General features: G+C 43.0%; 1 long non-coding RNA gene across 1 annotated transcript; it reads right to left on the bottom strand.

Moving 5' to 3' along the window:
* Positions 1-692: 692 nt before the first annotated feature.
* On the bottom strand, positions 693-4,686 carry LOC137465473 (uncharacterized). The gene is made up of 3 exons (XR_010994664.1): positions 4,544-4,686; positions 1,196-1,350; positions 693-1,057 (listed from the first exon to the last, which is right to left on the bottom strand). It is a non-coding gene; the product is annotated as an uncharacterized lncRNA (long non-coding RNA).
* Positions 4,687-15,416: the final 10,730 nt, after the last annotated feature.

Here is a 15,416-nt window from a genome sequence, read left to right as displayed (position 1 = left end):
AACTTAATTACTGACTTAGCATTTGATTCAGCATGCCTTGGTCCACCCCTGTGTTTGGTTTGGGACCAGTTTCCCCTCTGGGATTTGGCACTTGCTTGAGGGTCAAAAAGAGGGAGGGTCCCAGCCCCTGGGAATGTGTGCTGAGCCTCTCCAAAAGAGCGGCGAGACAGACCCCTCTGCATATGCAGGTGAACCCACAGAGGAAGATGTGTTGTGGAAGTCAATCCATGCTAGGAAAGGGACACAGCTACTGCTGGTGGCTGAGAGAGGCTTCCCAGACAAATTCTATTATTCTCATCAGGATGAAAGGACTTTGGAAGCCCCTTCTACTGCAATGCATGCATTTTCTCTGGCACAGAACTTCTGGCCAGGGCAGGGTCATGTCTGAAACCCCCTGGGATATTGTCTGAATTCATACTTATGCTCAAGGGAATCCTTTTCCTGTGTGGGACAGCAGTAATTGGATCAATGTTTGGGAAGCAGTACATTTACCACTGAATTATGTGGCTTTGAAAGGACTTTAAAAGTTCATTCAGTCCACTCCCTGTGTCATGGGCAGGGGCACCTTACCCTTGACCAGGTTGCTCAGAGCTCCATCCACTATGGCCTTGAACACTTACAGGGATGGGGCACCTGGGAAACCTGTGCCAGTGACTCACTACCCTCACGGTCAATATTTTCTTCCCAATATCCAGACTAAATCCACCCTTTGTTTGTTTGAAACTATGTCCCCATGTCCTGTCACTCCATACACTTGTCTTTAATTGGCTGCTGTGTTAGCAAAACCCAGTTCAGTCTCTTTGAACTTCAGAGGGACCTGAACTTGACAGCTTGGTACCTATGTGGCTCAGAAAGATTTTGGGGCAACAAAAGGACACATAATCCTATTTTCAAACTAACATTCTCTGTATGCCTAAACCCAGCAAGCAATGTCTCACAATGCCTTGGATTCTCATCTGGATTTATTGCAGAGCTGGGAAGATGGTTTTGCTGGAAAGATGGCTTTGCTTTGTTACAGGTAAATCAGAGCTGCTGTGTGTATGCTCTAAGGGCCGTGCTGTAAGGATAGCAAGCATTACAGGGAGCTGCCGGTCAGGGGGAGGAAGATTACAAATGTGAGCAGCAAAACTTAGCTGCAGCTTGGGAAGAAAGAAGGGAGTGCATACAGTTGCTCTAAACTAATGAATTCACCCACCATCTGCTTTTTCCTCCCTTCCAAACTATTCATCTGTGTGCCCTTTTTCAGTTCTTTTCCCACTTTTCCATCCATCTGTCTGCCTGGATCAAGTCAGTTTATTATGAAGATAATTATTATCGTCAATATAGCAGTGCTTCAGCACATATTAATACCTGAAAAAGACTGAATCAGAATGTAATGAGGGGTCATGGGATAGGGTGTTCAGGCAAGGATTAACACAGTGTGAAACTGGTTCATGGAGGCAGTGCCCTGGGAAGCATGAGGCTCCTGCACATATCTCCCATCAGCATCCTGGGGCCCAGAAAGCCCATGCAGAGAAGTTCCTTCTGCTTCAGCTCCTGTGGCTGCAAAAATGTTCTGCTGCCATTCCCATAAGTCCCCTGCTTCACAGAAATGAGTTTGCTGCTTACAGCAGAGAAAAAAGATGCTTTACCTCCTCTTCAAACCTGGAGTCAGATATTTTTCAGACATGCATCCTTTTAACAAAGGATCTTGGCTTCAGAAGATGCAAAGAAATGCTTAGTACAATTACAGATGAAGTCACCCTTCAATAGGTGCCTGAACACTTCTAAAATCAAATGCCTGTTTTCTGCTGTAGTCTAAGTGGATCCAGATATGAATTGCTCATAATTTGCATTGCCCAGACTAGTCTGGTCTCTGCTGTGCCGGGTGTTGTGTGTGTTGTGTGTTGTGTGTTGTGTGTCATGACCACATAACAAAATTCCCCTGCCAGAAATTTCCTTCAACATCAAAGATGTCATCTAGCAAAATAATGGCAAGTCTGGAGACGATGAGGGGCAGGTGCTGCGTGGCACAAACATAATGGGATGTGTCTCAATCTATCAGATCAGGTCTCTTGCACCCAGATAATAAATATGCACTGCGCCAGTCAATGCCAGCAGCTCATTAACATCAAAAAACCTCCATGTTGCTTGTTTGGGCAGTTGGAAGACTGGTTGTGAATCTTCTAATTTCTTTCCAACCTGGAGTTCTCCTAATGCAAGGGAAAAAGTGGCAGGCCAAAGGTGGGGCAAGACTGGAGTCCCTAACCATGGAGTCAGTCACCCTTTTTTGCCAGCTCCTTACACTGAAGGATAAGACAGAATTTTCAAGCTACCCACCTCCAATATTAGGGACTTCGTAAACCTGCTGCAACTACAGAGTGTACTCCAGAAGCCACTGAAAACAGCAGTATTATAAATGCTTCATGGCCAGCTGCACAATGAAATAAGAACTTGGGGAATTGTAGATGAACACAAATTTCCAGTCTAATTCTATGAGAAGAGAAGAAAACAAAAATGTCATGAACAATTATAATGCCTGACTGGAACCATAGAAATTGTGAGAGTGAAAGAAAAGATACTCCACCACTGTTTTTTTGTCTTTCCCCCACTACTGGTTAGTTTTTCCACCTCAGCCAGTGGAAATAAGCTGGGCAAGGTCAGCTGAAAGCAAGGATGAGACTGGCTTTCCTTTTCAAGGAAATGTAATGGAAAGGGCCTAGAAACTAGGCATATGATGTCTTTTAGAAATAACTGTACTCTTCTTTGTCCCAATGTTGTTCACAGCACCACACATCACTCTGCTTTTGTCTGGAAACAGGTTTCAAAATATATGATGGAATAATTGCTCTGTGGCAGAGAGGCTATTCTAACACAAATCCATGCTGGAAAGTTCAAGGGCATACTAGTGTTTTCTCATAGGTAAAAAAAGCTTGGAGCAGTCTGGAGATGTTCTGGCACCAGAGTGAAAAAACCATGGAAGGGTCTGGCAGTTGAAAAACCATGGAAGGGTCTGGCAGTTCAGTACTTGCAGCATGTTTGACAGCTGCCAAAGAAGGTAATAAAGGATATATGAAGGATACCCCATCCCTGGAAACATTCAAGGCCAGATTGGATGGGGATCTAAGAAGTCTGAGTGGAAGATGTGCCTGCCAATGGCACGGGCATCAGATTAGATCACCTTTGAAGGTCCCTTCCAAACCAAACTGTTCTGTGATGCTATGGTTCTACTTTGTCCATGGCTGAGGTCTAAGCCCACCAAGAGGATCTAAATCCTTGACCAACAGACTCCAGGGCTGGCACTGCAAACAAAGACCTTTACTGGAACCAGAAATCCTGCTAGAGCAAATGGGAAAATGGATAGCTGTAATGCTTCCCTGTGACTGCACATGAGATCAAGGCTTGACATCTGCACAGAGCAGTTTTAAAGCTCTTATCAATCTCCCGTGTCCTTGCCACCTTTCCATGCCCTTGCTTATCAAGGGGAGCACAGTCATTTCAACTCCCCATCGTGCTCTCACTGAAAATCTATAGCAATGGTTTTGGGTCATTGGTCTGATGAAGCGGGGCTCCAGCACTGCGCTGCGAATCTCGCTGGTGGCACTTTGTCAGCTCAAGAGTGTTCACTGTTGACAGATGGAGAGCAGGTGCTTAAGGTGGGCACTGCTGAACCTGCTTCCTGCTGAAGGCAGCAAAAAACTGCAGAGGAAATGGCTTCTATAGAGGCAGCATACGTTCCTCATGCGCTGCTGGGAGAGGAAAACATTTCTGTGGTGTATTTGTGTATGCTCAGACCTTTGGCAAGTCTCAACAGAATGGAAAGGAACAATCTGACTCACATGGTTCTCCCTCAGTGCTATGCATTTTAGCACAGATGCACAAAATATGTGCAAGCAGCATTTTCTCTGTACCCACATTCATTTTCAGCTACAAAAATCTTTCAGGTGATGCTGGGGTAAGGATAGGCATTCTAGTAGGAAAGTAGCACAGAGCCTCTGGACTGACTCAAAAACACATCAGAGATCTGTGGAAGGAATTTCTGAAACCCACTGGAGTTGGGTTCCCCATTGATATGTGGGCTGAGAAGCATCAGGAATTCACCAAAGTTTCCATGTGCAGCACAGCCATTCTGCACAACAGCTGAAATATTTGCACACCACTCATTGTTTCCTGTCTCAAATCCTTTCCCAAGGGGCTGCCAACAAAGCCAAAACTATGGAACAGTAGTGCATCACTTTTTTTTTTTTCAGATGCCATCCCAAATCCTTCTGAGAGAAGCATCATTTTGCAGCATCTGCCTCTAAGCTGTTCAAGCTGGACTATCACTGGGAGAATGAAACAGTGGGATATACGCACATTTTTTCCCAAGCAGCATCCAATGCTCAGCTAGCAGAACATGGGTTTCTTCTTACTGAGGGTCATGGGACATGAACCATTTTACAGTTTTCCCCACATTCAGCTGCTGTTTAGTAACATGCACCATCCATTCTCTTCTCCCCCATAAGGAGACAGACATCATGAGGCTTTCTACCCAACTGCTTGCCTGCAATGCTTCTGTATTTACCTTGAAGAGCTTCATGTCCCCTGCTGCAATTACCATTGTCCACACTACTTCAGGAGAATGCTGGGCCATTCTCCACCAATGGTCCCAGACATGTTGCAATACCCACCAATATCAGAGACCTCTCTGTAGACTTTGATATCAGTGTTCCCACAACAGCTGAGTAATAAATCATGGAACCATGGAATCACAGAATCATGGCATTGTAGCATGGAAGGAACCTTTAAAAGTCATCCAACTTGCCTGCTGTGGGCAGGGACACCTTCCATTAGATCGAGTTTCTCAGGTATACATTATAATTTTTTTCTCTTTCATAGAGCCAGCCATAAGCTTATACAAAAGAAAACTATTTATTCTGCAAAACAGCTTATGATGAGACATACAGCAAAGCACTGAAACTCCTGTGAGAAAGTGGTCTGAAGGAAAGTTAGGTCCAATCAAGTGACTATTTATCAGTCAAATGACAATATTATCACAGACAGGATCCTGCAAATTTCAAGTAGTTGCTTATCATAATATAATTTATAGAGGAAGCTAATCCTAGTTTTCCATTTACAATTTAGGTTTTGTCACAATTGCATCATGCTTTAGCAAACATGATTTCCTTGAACAGCCCATGAAACTCCTAACCGTGGAGCTTCTGCTACATTTAGGTACAAAAAATGGTGACCACCTTACTACATGTGAAGTTTTGGTTCAGAGTTTTCCAAAACTGAAGCCACATATTGTTCTTCAGCTGGCTGAAATGACGGAATGGAGAAGGACATGGTGACACAGAGAAAAGGATGCCTGTGCTGTCCTGCCCCACCTGCCACCAGGTCACAGGACAGATGTGTGGAGGTTGCAAGGACAGACTGCTCAAGCATCCACCCTGCTTCCCAGGCCAATTTGTGCAGCCCACGATGAGCTCCTGTGATTGCAGGAGTAACAAGGGATCAGCAGACACAGCTTTGTTGTGGTGAGAGGTGAGGGCACAGGGAGTGCTGTGGACCAGAGCTGCAGACCAGCGCTCACCCCCCACAATAAACCAGTACTGCCCACAGGCCCTGTCCACATGGACAGGGCTGCTTTGCTCCAGATGCAGGGATATGGAGGGATCTGAAAGCCTCCTCTGCTGCAGCTGCCAATTGTGTCAAAAGTTGCTCCAGGTGGACTGAGCAGCTGCTTTTACTACATTGATGTTGGCAGAACACAGTTGAATCTTCCTTGAATTTCAGTTGCTGCATTTATTTTCAAGAAATTGAAACTTTCATATTCTGCCCAGAACAAAAGATCAGAATTCATCCATTTTATCTTTGCAGTGAATTGAACTATCCCTCACAGAGGGAGGCAAGACATACCATCTACAATGGATGGTGAGCAAGGACAGCTGCTCCTTTCATCTGAAAAGAAAGTTTTTTAGGCGTCATTGGAATCAATGTCGAAAGAAGGTATCAATTTTCAGGCCCTCTTTGCAACAACAGTTTATTTTTTAAAAGGAAAAAAAAATTCTTGTTACTTGTTATGTATTTAAAAGGAGAAAAAAAATTTTGTCAGGTGACACATCCAAATTCCAAGCAGGGTAATTTTAAAGAGAACAGATGATCTGGCTATAAGGTCAAGGGTAGCCTCCTGTAAATCTCACACACATCTGTGTTTGAAGCCTACCAGTTACCATGGTTACTATGACATTGCTAGTCTTATTTATAGCCCTGTGCTATATATATTGCTTTCCAGAAGGCATAAAAGGGAGAGCTGACTGTGAAGGAATCTGGGAACTGCGCATTAAAACTGAGACGTAGAGGGAATAAAATTAATTAAAGAGGGGCTGCCGGGGTTTGATGCTGGCTTTTGCAGTGCCAAGCCATGACACCGTCCTCACGTCACACAGGCGGTGGGGAGCCAGGTGGCCCCGTGGCTCCTTCCCCCCGTGCCTGCTCAAAGGACAGCCATGGCAGGGGACAGCCGTGGCACCCCTTGGCATCCCTGGGGCAGGATTACAGTGCTGCTCTGTGCTTCCAAAGGACAGGAGGGAGCTCACGGGTGGCAATGGAGGTAGGAGAAGTGCTGGGAATGGAGAGTGGCCAGCTGTGATGGCAGCGTCCCCGAGGGATGCACACCAGGGACCGGCAACTGCAGATGGATGCAGCCAAGCAGGACACACTGCACACTGCTCTCTCCCAAAAGGATCCTATTTGGCTTCTCTTTCTCTCTCAAGCATACTAACATACATGTGAGGATTCATGTGTGGGCATGGATGTATATATATGTTTGGGTATATGCATGTATGCATATGTATGTGCGTGTATATATGCATACATATTAAAAAGAATATAAATTTTGTTATGAGGAATAAGAAAAAATCAACTCAGTGACAACATTTGTGGAGTAACTGCCTTGTAATATGGGATAAAGAGAAGCCTGGAGGGAGGGAGGGAAGGAGGAAGGGAGGAAAGGAGGAAGGGAGGGAGGGAGGAGCAGAGAAAAAAGGAGAAAAAAAAAAGAGAAAAAGAGAAAAGGAGGAAGGCAGGCAGGCAGAATGGAGGGTGGGAAGAAGGTAAGGAACAGAGGAAGGGATGAATTTTTAATAAAATGATTCCCCTGTTTTTAATGCAATGCCACTTCCAAGAACCAGGCAGCCTAGGTCAGCTGCCAGCCCCAAGGGCAGTTTCAGCCACCAAGAGTAAATCAATAATATAAATATAAAATGTAAAGAAAAAGGTCCTGAAAAGGGTAAACAACAACTTTGACATCTGCAATGCAAACCAAAAAAACCTAAACCGAATCAAGCCAAGCCAAAAAAGAAAAGCAAAGCAAACAAAACAAAACAACAACAACAACAACAACAAAAAAAAAAAAAAAAACAAACCAAACCAAACAAAAAAAAAACCAAAAAAAAAAACCCCACACCAAACAAAAAAAATTCCCAAGAAGTTTATTAAAAATAACAGACATGAGGGGCTTAAATGGTGTCTTCTAAAAAAAAAAAATCAGGATTAATAATATCGGTCCAACTGCAAGCTGAAATTCTGATTGAGGATTTGCTCAGACTACAGCTGAGCTGAAACCTCTCTGGGAAGCAGCTGCAAATGAGGCCAGATTACCTCACTTAAGAGCTTGCACCACAGTTTCAAGACCGTCTCTTTAACAGTGAGTGTTATGCTGATTAAAGACCTGTGGGAACAAGTGGAAACTGATGCCTGTGGAAAAAAATTGACTAAAGCCTGACCTAAACAAGAAAGGGGAGATATTCTGTGACTCTGGCAATGACATTGAGATGTCCCTTTCAGTAATTGTATGAACCTTCACTGGCACTGATCCTGACATTGAAATTTTTAAAGATCCATTATTTAAACTTGTTTTTGAGAGTTCAGTTATAAGTGCTTTCTACTTAGCTGCTGTTAGAACTGTAAAGACAGGTAATCCAAAACTCTTAGACCGCTTTGATGGGGAAAGACAAAAAGCAGACAAGTAAACCTCTTTGTGTATTGGCATTTAATAAGACAATCCCTGCTCTGTGGTGTGCTTGGAAATAATTTCCACTTCATTTCCAGTTCCCTTTTCCTCTTTGGTGTCTGCAGGCTGAGATTGAATTATATTTCCCATTATTGGGGGTACAGATAGGACCAGGTAGGGACCAGGGAAGAAAAACCCTGAAAACAACCCAAAGAAAAGATATCAACATGGAGAAGAGACTAAACCAGAACTAGACCCTGTTCTTAATCATTTTAGAGGTATTAAAAAAAAAGAGAGAAAAAAAAAAAAAAAGAAAAATTTCCCTTTTAAGTTACATAATCCATGAACTCAATGTCCCAATAAAATAATGTGGATGCATTTTGGCTGAGCTTTAGCATTAATTATGATGTCGGATGTCGTAGTTATGCCTCCACACGGATTTTGCCCTTCAGCAACTACTTATACCAAGTCTATACAGAAGCAGATATTACAGTATCATTGCACCTTTGCTATTGTCTGCAAATTACTAGATGGCCTAATGCCACTGCAAGCTTTTGTAGTACTGTATTTTTCCTTATTGATTAAACATAAATTATTGAGGAAAGTAACTGATGAAACTCCAAGGGGGTGGAGATGATGGTCTTTGTAGCTAGAGGTTGTCTGTTACAGAATGTGATACTTCTGACCTGATAATCTGATATAATGATTATAATCCAGGGTGCTCCTCTGGGAGTCTATCATTTGGAATCACAGAAGCATAGAATGGTTTGGGTTGGAAGGCTCTTTAAAGATCATTGGGTTCCAACTACCACCACAATTCAGTGCCCCACCTTGGGGCCACCCACTAGATTATGTTGCTCAGGGCCCCATCCAAACTATTGTAGGATTTAGGATTCAGGATATACTTTTGTTCAATGCCCAACCAGCTACACTAGAGAGGGAGTGGGAGAATCCATGTACCAAAAGGAGAATAGATAAATCTTAAGGTGGCAGCAGCAAGTACAGTTTTTGCATTCAGTTGTACCTGTGCAAGAAAAGGGAGGAGGGGAAATGACTGAAGCTGGAATTCAAATGGCTTTACACCAGTCTAAGTTGATTTTATTTGTAATTTTTTTTTTTACAGTGAAACCCTATGGGAAGCAATATTCCAGTAGGATTCTATGGGAAAGTGATTCCTCTAGCAACTATTCTAAAACATACTGACTTTTTGATAATGAATAGTGTTTTGCTTCACATTTTTGAGTTGCACATATATGAACGCTCCTAATCACCACAATTTTCACAATTTTGATCATAAAAGAAAGTGGACTTTTTTTTTTTTTTTTTTTTTTTTTGAATCCTTGAGGATACAAGGTGCCACATTCTCAGGAATTCAGTCAGAAAATCTCTGACTCTAACCCTGGAAAACATATTGCACTTCTCCTCCTGAGGCATAGGATTTCTTCCTTTATTCTTTCCTAGTGTAACCCTCTCACCTTTTAAACTTGTCCACAAGAATATGCATATTGAAAAATTAGGTGTTGCTGGGCATGATCTGGGATACTGGGTCAGCTTCAGCAGCTGCAAGCCATTAGCCACTATGGCTGACATTGTGTTTCCATTCCACACTGGTCCATTTTTCATGAATTCAGAACAAACAGAAGTGGGGATGCAGATGTTACCAGCTGTTTGCAGCACCAGCACAGGCTGTGTGCTCCAGGCACTTCCTACTCTGTAGCTCAGACCTGGTTTAAAAGTTGGAGGCAGAAAGACAGAGAACAGCAAAAGTTTAAATACTAGAAAAAAGAATGTGGTGGACATGCTCAAGTTTTATAACACCGTAGCTATGGATTATCAAACCTATGACATACCTGCCTTTCCATCTCATTGCTTTGGAGTCAGAAGAATTTTTGTATAGTGCTACACTCTCCTCAGTATACCAAGAAAGTAAACTCACCTTCCCACTGTTCTTCAATAACTTCCTATCTATCCTGCATTTTGAGCTCTCAGCTTACCTGGACAAACTCTGTTTTGCAGGTTCAAAGTTTCCACTCAGTCCTCAGAATGTAGCACTCAGGATAATTCCACCAGAAAACTGGTCCTGTTGCTCCCCAGTCAAACCCTTTAACAAAGCATTAGATACTGCAAACAGTGAACGTTTGCTGTGATGGACTCTGAGACTGAAAAAATGCAAGTGTGCACCATTTCAAACACTCAATCATACAGCGAAACCAGCAAATCTAAAATAAATGTTAAGATACTCAAACATTGCTGTAAGCAGACAGCAGCATGTGGTGCATATAAATTTAATTTCTACAGCTGAAATGGCTTAAACCAATGTAGAAGACTCAAGAGAAGTACCAGAAAGTGCCAAGGAGCTGAAAGAAAATGAAACAGATTTCTCTTGTCTCGGAAGCTGTGAGAAATCCTCGCAATTAGAGCTCCAGGTCACAGTGGTTCTTCTTGTAGAACTTGACTTTTCTCTTGGATGTGTTCCTCAATGTGGTGCTTTACTCTTGCAGAATTGTTGCTGTTCCCTGCATTTGCCATCACAGTGTCAACTCTTCAACATTATGTACCCGATCAGCAGTACTTATAATCTTTGTCAGAACAAATGAAAGACAATCATTTACTGTATTTTATGCAGTGGTTCTTCTCAATTTCTTCAGTGTCCCTTCCATGCTACTTGGCAAGCTGTCTTTTTGATCATTAGAAACTGATATTGGACATCCAGAGTAGCTCCATCCAGCCTTTTATCTACTCAGCCATACTCAGAGGCTGATCTAACCTTTAGTGAGCAACAAAGCTGCCTCAGGATATGCAAATTTATGTTGTCAGGAAGCCTTCCCTATGGATCTGCTGAAGACACCCACATCCCTGTTGTGCTTCAGCTTTGCATCTGATGAATATAAAACTACTTCCATGACAATCTCTGCCAAAATTCTCCAAGGTGTCCTTTCTGTGGCATGGAGGAATTACATGTATGTATATATCAGTCTCTCTGTTGGCAACAGGGATATCCTGCAACACCTGTGACTTGGTAACTTGGATCACAAAATTAGTCATATGTTGATTTGCTTGAATTTCCTAAACTGTCTCTTCCTTCCACTTTAAAAAAAATATATCTATCATTTATTAATAGTCAGCATGGTAATAAGGACTCTTACCTTCACATTAATTTTTTGCCAGTATTGGTATCTTGAAAGCAAAAAGCAGAAGCCAGTGCTCTGGAGCTACTAAATGTTGACAGGCAACTCCAAGGCAAAAGTATCAAAAGTCTCTTTTCCAAAAGATTTCCTTTTCTAATGGGATCTGTGAGAACAACTTATTGGTCTGATGGGTCAATACAGGCAATTTGACAAACCTGTTTTTACTGGTTTCAAAACCCAAATGTGTATTTCCTTGGGGGAAAAGGAGTGAGCAGCATGAAAACATCACAGATTATGGGAAGAGATGAAGAATTATTTTAAATATGTGTCATACCTAGGAATAATCCCAGTGGCAGGATCTTTATAATGAGGTGATCTTTAAGGTCCTTTCCTTTATGGTCTATTAAAAAATAAGTCATTGAAATGCCATGTGTAAGACTGGAGAAATGCAGGTGTCCCACATATGAAGCAGTCCTGGTCCTGTGCCTCCTCTGATACAGTGATTTGCTGCAAATTGACTTTCCTGATGACAGAATTTTCTGTAAGCTGTCTTTCTCACATTGTCAGCTATCATTTACCTTTTGTCTTCGATGGAAATATCTGCTTCTCACTCCCCTGTGCATACATTCAAAGAGAAGCTTTGCTGTGCAAATACCTGTCTAATGAAAACCCCAGTACTTACATGCAACCTTGACACCATGAAAAAGTCAGAACAAGAAAAGTAAATTTTCGAAAGACAGACTGTCTTTTTTTAGGACAATAATGGTAAATAAGACTCCACCCTAGGAAAGGATTAAGGACAGTTGATAAAATATTAACAACTTGTTAGGCAGCAAAGTGATCAAAGGGCCTCGTTAACAACAGAAGTAATTGCTTTCTGTTTGTCTAAGCACAGGCTGTGTCTGTTATGTCCTATAAAGAGTAATTGCAAGTGGCATAATTTTAACCTCCAGTCTCCTGAGACATCCTTGAGAGTGAGGCTATATGGTGCCTTACCCTTGACAAAAAAAGCTCGTGTTTTAATTTGGGAGCACTATATTGTGACTGCTGCCTCTCTGAAGGTCACTGAGAAGTGGTCAATTCATTTAGCAGGATAGTTTAAGTTCTCAGTGCACTCCTTAGTTCTGCTTCCAAGATTTACTCAATGTAGCTGTTGCTGTGAGTATGTGATTACCAGCCAGCAGAAAGGATGTATAGGTGCTGCAGCTGAGAGTCAGGTATGCAGAGGAAGGTACTTTCCTAAGCAAGTAGATTAATCCTTTATGCATCTTAATTATTTTAGGAGCATCCATGACTTAATCAATATGCCTGTGTCAAGTATTTCACCATATTTATGAAACAGAGACACTACTTTCTTTTTCATAGTAAGTACAGTGGTAAACAGCTGAGGAAGGGAAAGAATTAAGTCCACTCTTGCAACACCTTCCCCGGTCTTTTGTCTGATCCATAGGGAACGAGCTACTCTGTGCTGCGACTAATATCTGACAGCTGTGCATTTGACAGAAGCAGAATCCCCTTCTTTGTGTGCAATGTGACTCCCACTTTTAGGAAAAAAATTATTTCCACATAGTCCATCCCCATGTGCACATGTTAGGTCAAAGCAGAAAATCAAATTATGGTTTATTGGAGTGCATCTAGGAAACAGGGGGGGATGAGAACAGTTTGGGAAGAAAAAAGACAATTATTCCCATATGAAATGCTGGTTAAAACTAATTTATGCTACTAGGAAAGGAGGGAAAAGCAAAAGTATTATCTGGGACAAGTTGGGGAAAGCTGGGTGTTGATTATATCTAGGATGATATTTATAATGAAACATTTTTTTCATGTGAGAATTTTGTCTCTACCTTGTGCTCTCTAGATTTTAATTCAGCTCCTTCTTGACTAGCCTGTGCTCTGCTCCTGTAACAGGAGGCATCTGCTAGTGTACAGCACCTTTCTTGCCCTTTCTAGTGTGTTCTGGTGCTGATTTCGTGAAAAAGGTGCACTTCCTAAGTCCTTACTTGTTTCTGACTTACTTCTGTGCTAACTGATTATGTATTCTCCAGGCTACAGCTTGGCCTTCCCAGTTTCTCGGGCATAGAAGTTTCCATGGTAACCTCGTGAGCGGAGGTAAAACTGTGGCAGAAATCAGCGTTCAGCCAAGGAGCTGCCAATGTGCAGGAAAACTGCTCAGGACCAGGTTATGAAGCATTCTGGCATGGAAACTGCAGATCCCATCTGGGGAGTTCGTGGCTTTCTCAGCTGTCCTTTTACATTTCCTCCTTTTTCCCTGTTGCCCTTCCTCTTCCTCTCACCAGACCTTGTGCAGCACCCCAAGTACACTGTGATAAGACGTGCGTGTCCTGAGGCTGCCCTGCCAGCCTGCACCATCATCCCTGGAGAATTTACTGCTGTGGCAACAAGGGGAGCACAAACAGGGAGATGAGCCCCTCAGCTGGCACTACCACCCCTGCTGAAATGCAGCTTGTCAGTTCAGCCCAGCCCAACACTGAATTCTAGCTTCTCTTTGGAGGTGAACACAGGTTCAGAGGTTGTGATCTTTTGCAACAGGAGCCTAAGCCAGAGAGGAACCAGTTGTCTTGTTTCAGATGCTTGCACTCCCGCCAATAAACTAACTGGATCATCCACTCTTTGCAGATAGCCATGAGTGTTGAAAATTTTCATACAGAATCATAAAATAGTTCTTTATGGGCAGGAAGGAACCTTTAGAGTCCTATCAGTGCAACCCCCCTGCCATGGGACAGGGACATTTTTCACTAGTTCAGGTTGCTTGGACTCCCATCCAGCCTGATCTTAAATGTTTCCTGTCAATGGTCACCCACAGCTTCTCTGGCCAATCTGTGCAACTTTTTCACCATCCACATAATAAAAAGTATTTTGCCTATATCTAGTCTAAATCTACATTTTCTTAGTTTGAAATTATTAGTTCTTGTCCTGTCCCAACAAGCCCTATTGAAAAGACAGTCCTCATCTTTCTTACAAGCCCCCTTTAAGTACTGAGAGACTGCAAGAAGGTTTCCCTGGAGACTTCTCCAGGTTGAATAATCCTAACTCCCTCTTCCACAGCTTTGTCACAGCTTGAAGAGAAAGAGTACATGGATTTGGAGCTGTATCTCCCTGTGCTTCTACTCCCAGGAATCACTGCAGGCTGAGCACACAGCCTGCCCAGCATAGTAGGACTTCGCTGGTCAAGTTTCTGTTTTTGAAAGAGGTTTTTTGAAAAATGCACTGGGCACTCAAAGGGATTGTAGAATTTATTAAAACATGGAAACAGTCCAGACTGTCTATGTGAAACTTGGTGGCTGCCCTGCAGCAAAACCTGCCACAGCGACACCACCAGTGAGAGACAAGAAACTGGTAAATATCCACTCTAGTTGCAGTGCCAAGCATACCTGCTCATTTACAGAATCACAGTCATTTCAGTTGAAAAAGACTTTTGACATCATCAAGTCTAGCCTATGACCCAACATCACCTTGCCAACCACACCATGGCATTGAGTGCCAGATCCAGTCCTTCCTTAAACATCAGCCCTTCCAATGTCTGATCACCCTTTCTGTGAAGAATTTCTTCCTAATATCTGATCTAAACCTCCCCTGGTACTGCTTAAGGCTGTGTCCTATTGTCTTGTCCCTTGTAACCTGGAAGCAGAGCCTGATCCCCACCTGGCTGCAGCCTCCTGTCAGGGAGTTGTAAAGAGTGATTAACATCACCTTTAAGCCTCCTTTTCTCCAGGCTGAGCTCCCCCAGCTCCCTCAGCTGCGCACAGGACTTGGGTTCCAGCCCCTTCTCCAGCCTTGTTGCTTTTCTCTGGACATGCCCCAGCCCCACAGTGTCCTCCCCAAACTGAGGGGCTCAGAACTGGACACAACATGTAAGGTGTGACCCAACCAGTGCCACGTTCAGGAGAAGAATCACTGCCCTGGTCCTGCTGGCCACACTATTCCTGATACAGACCAGGCTGCCAATGACCTTCTTGGCCACGTGGGCTCACTCTGGCTCATGTTCAGCTGCTGTTCAGGCACTGACAGAAAGGTTAAGTTGTAAAAATAACTGCTGCCTCTTTCTGAAATACACCTTTCCACACTTTGAATACTAGGTGGTGGCTTTAAAGCCTAGTGTGTCCTGATGAAGGTGACTGCAGCTCCTCAGAGACACCAGGGTTGTTCCCAGCTTTGGCTTCCTTACTGCCTGTGTGTTACCAGTGACAGTGTGTGCAGTCAGAGGAGGAGGAATTGTGTTCAAACCCATTCTGAAATTTTATTCTCTCATAAAAGAGTATTTTCTAGTAACCACACAAAGTTTTTTATGCTTC

The sequence above is a fragment of the Anomalospiza imberbis genome, chromosome Z (assembly GCF_031753505.1).
Source record: "Anomalospiza imberbis isolate Cuckoo-Finch-1a 21T00152 chromosome Z, ASM3175350v1, whole genome shotgun sequence".
Classification (NCBI taxonomy): Eukaryota; Metazoa; Chordata; class Aves; order Passeriformes; family Viduidae; genus Anomalospiza; species Anomalospiza imberbis.
The sequence above is the reverse complement of the archived record's forward strand: the minus strand, read 5'-3'. Positions and strand labels throughout refer to the sequence as shown.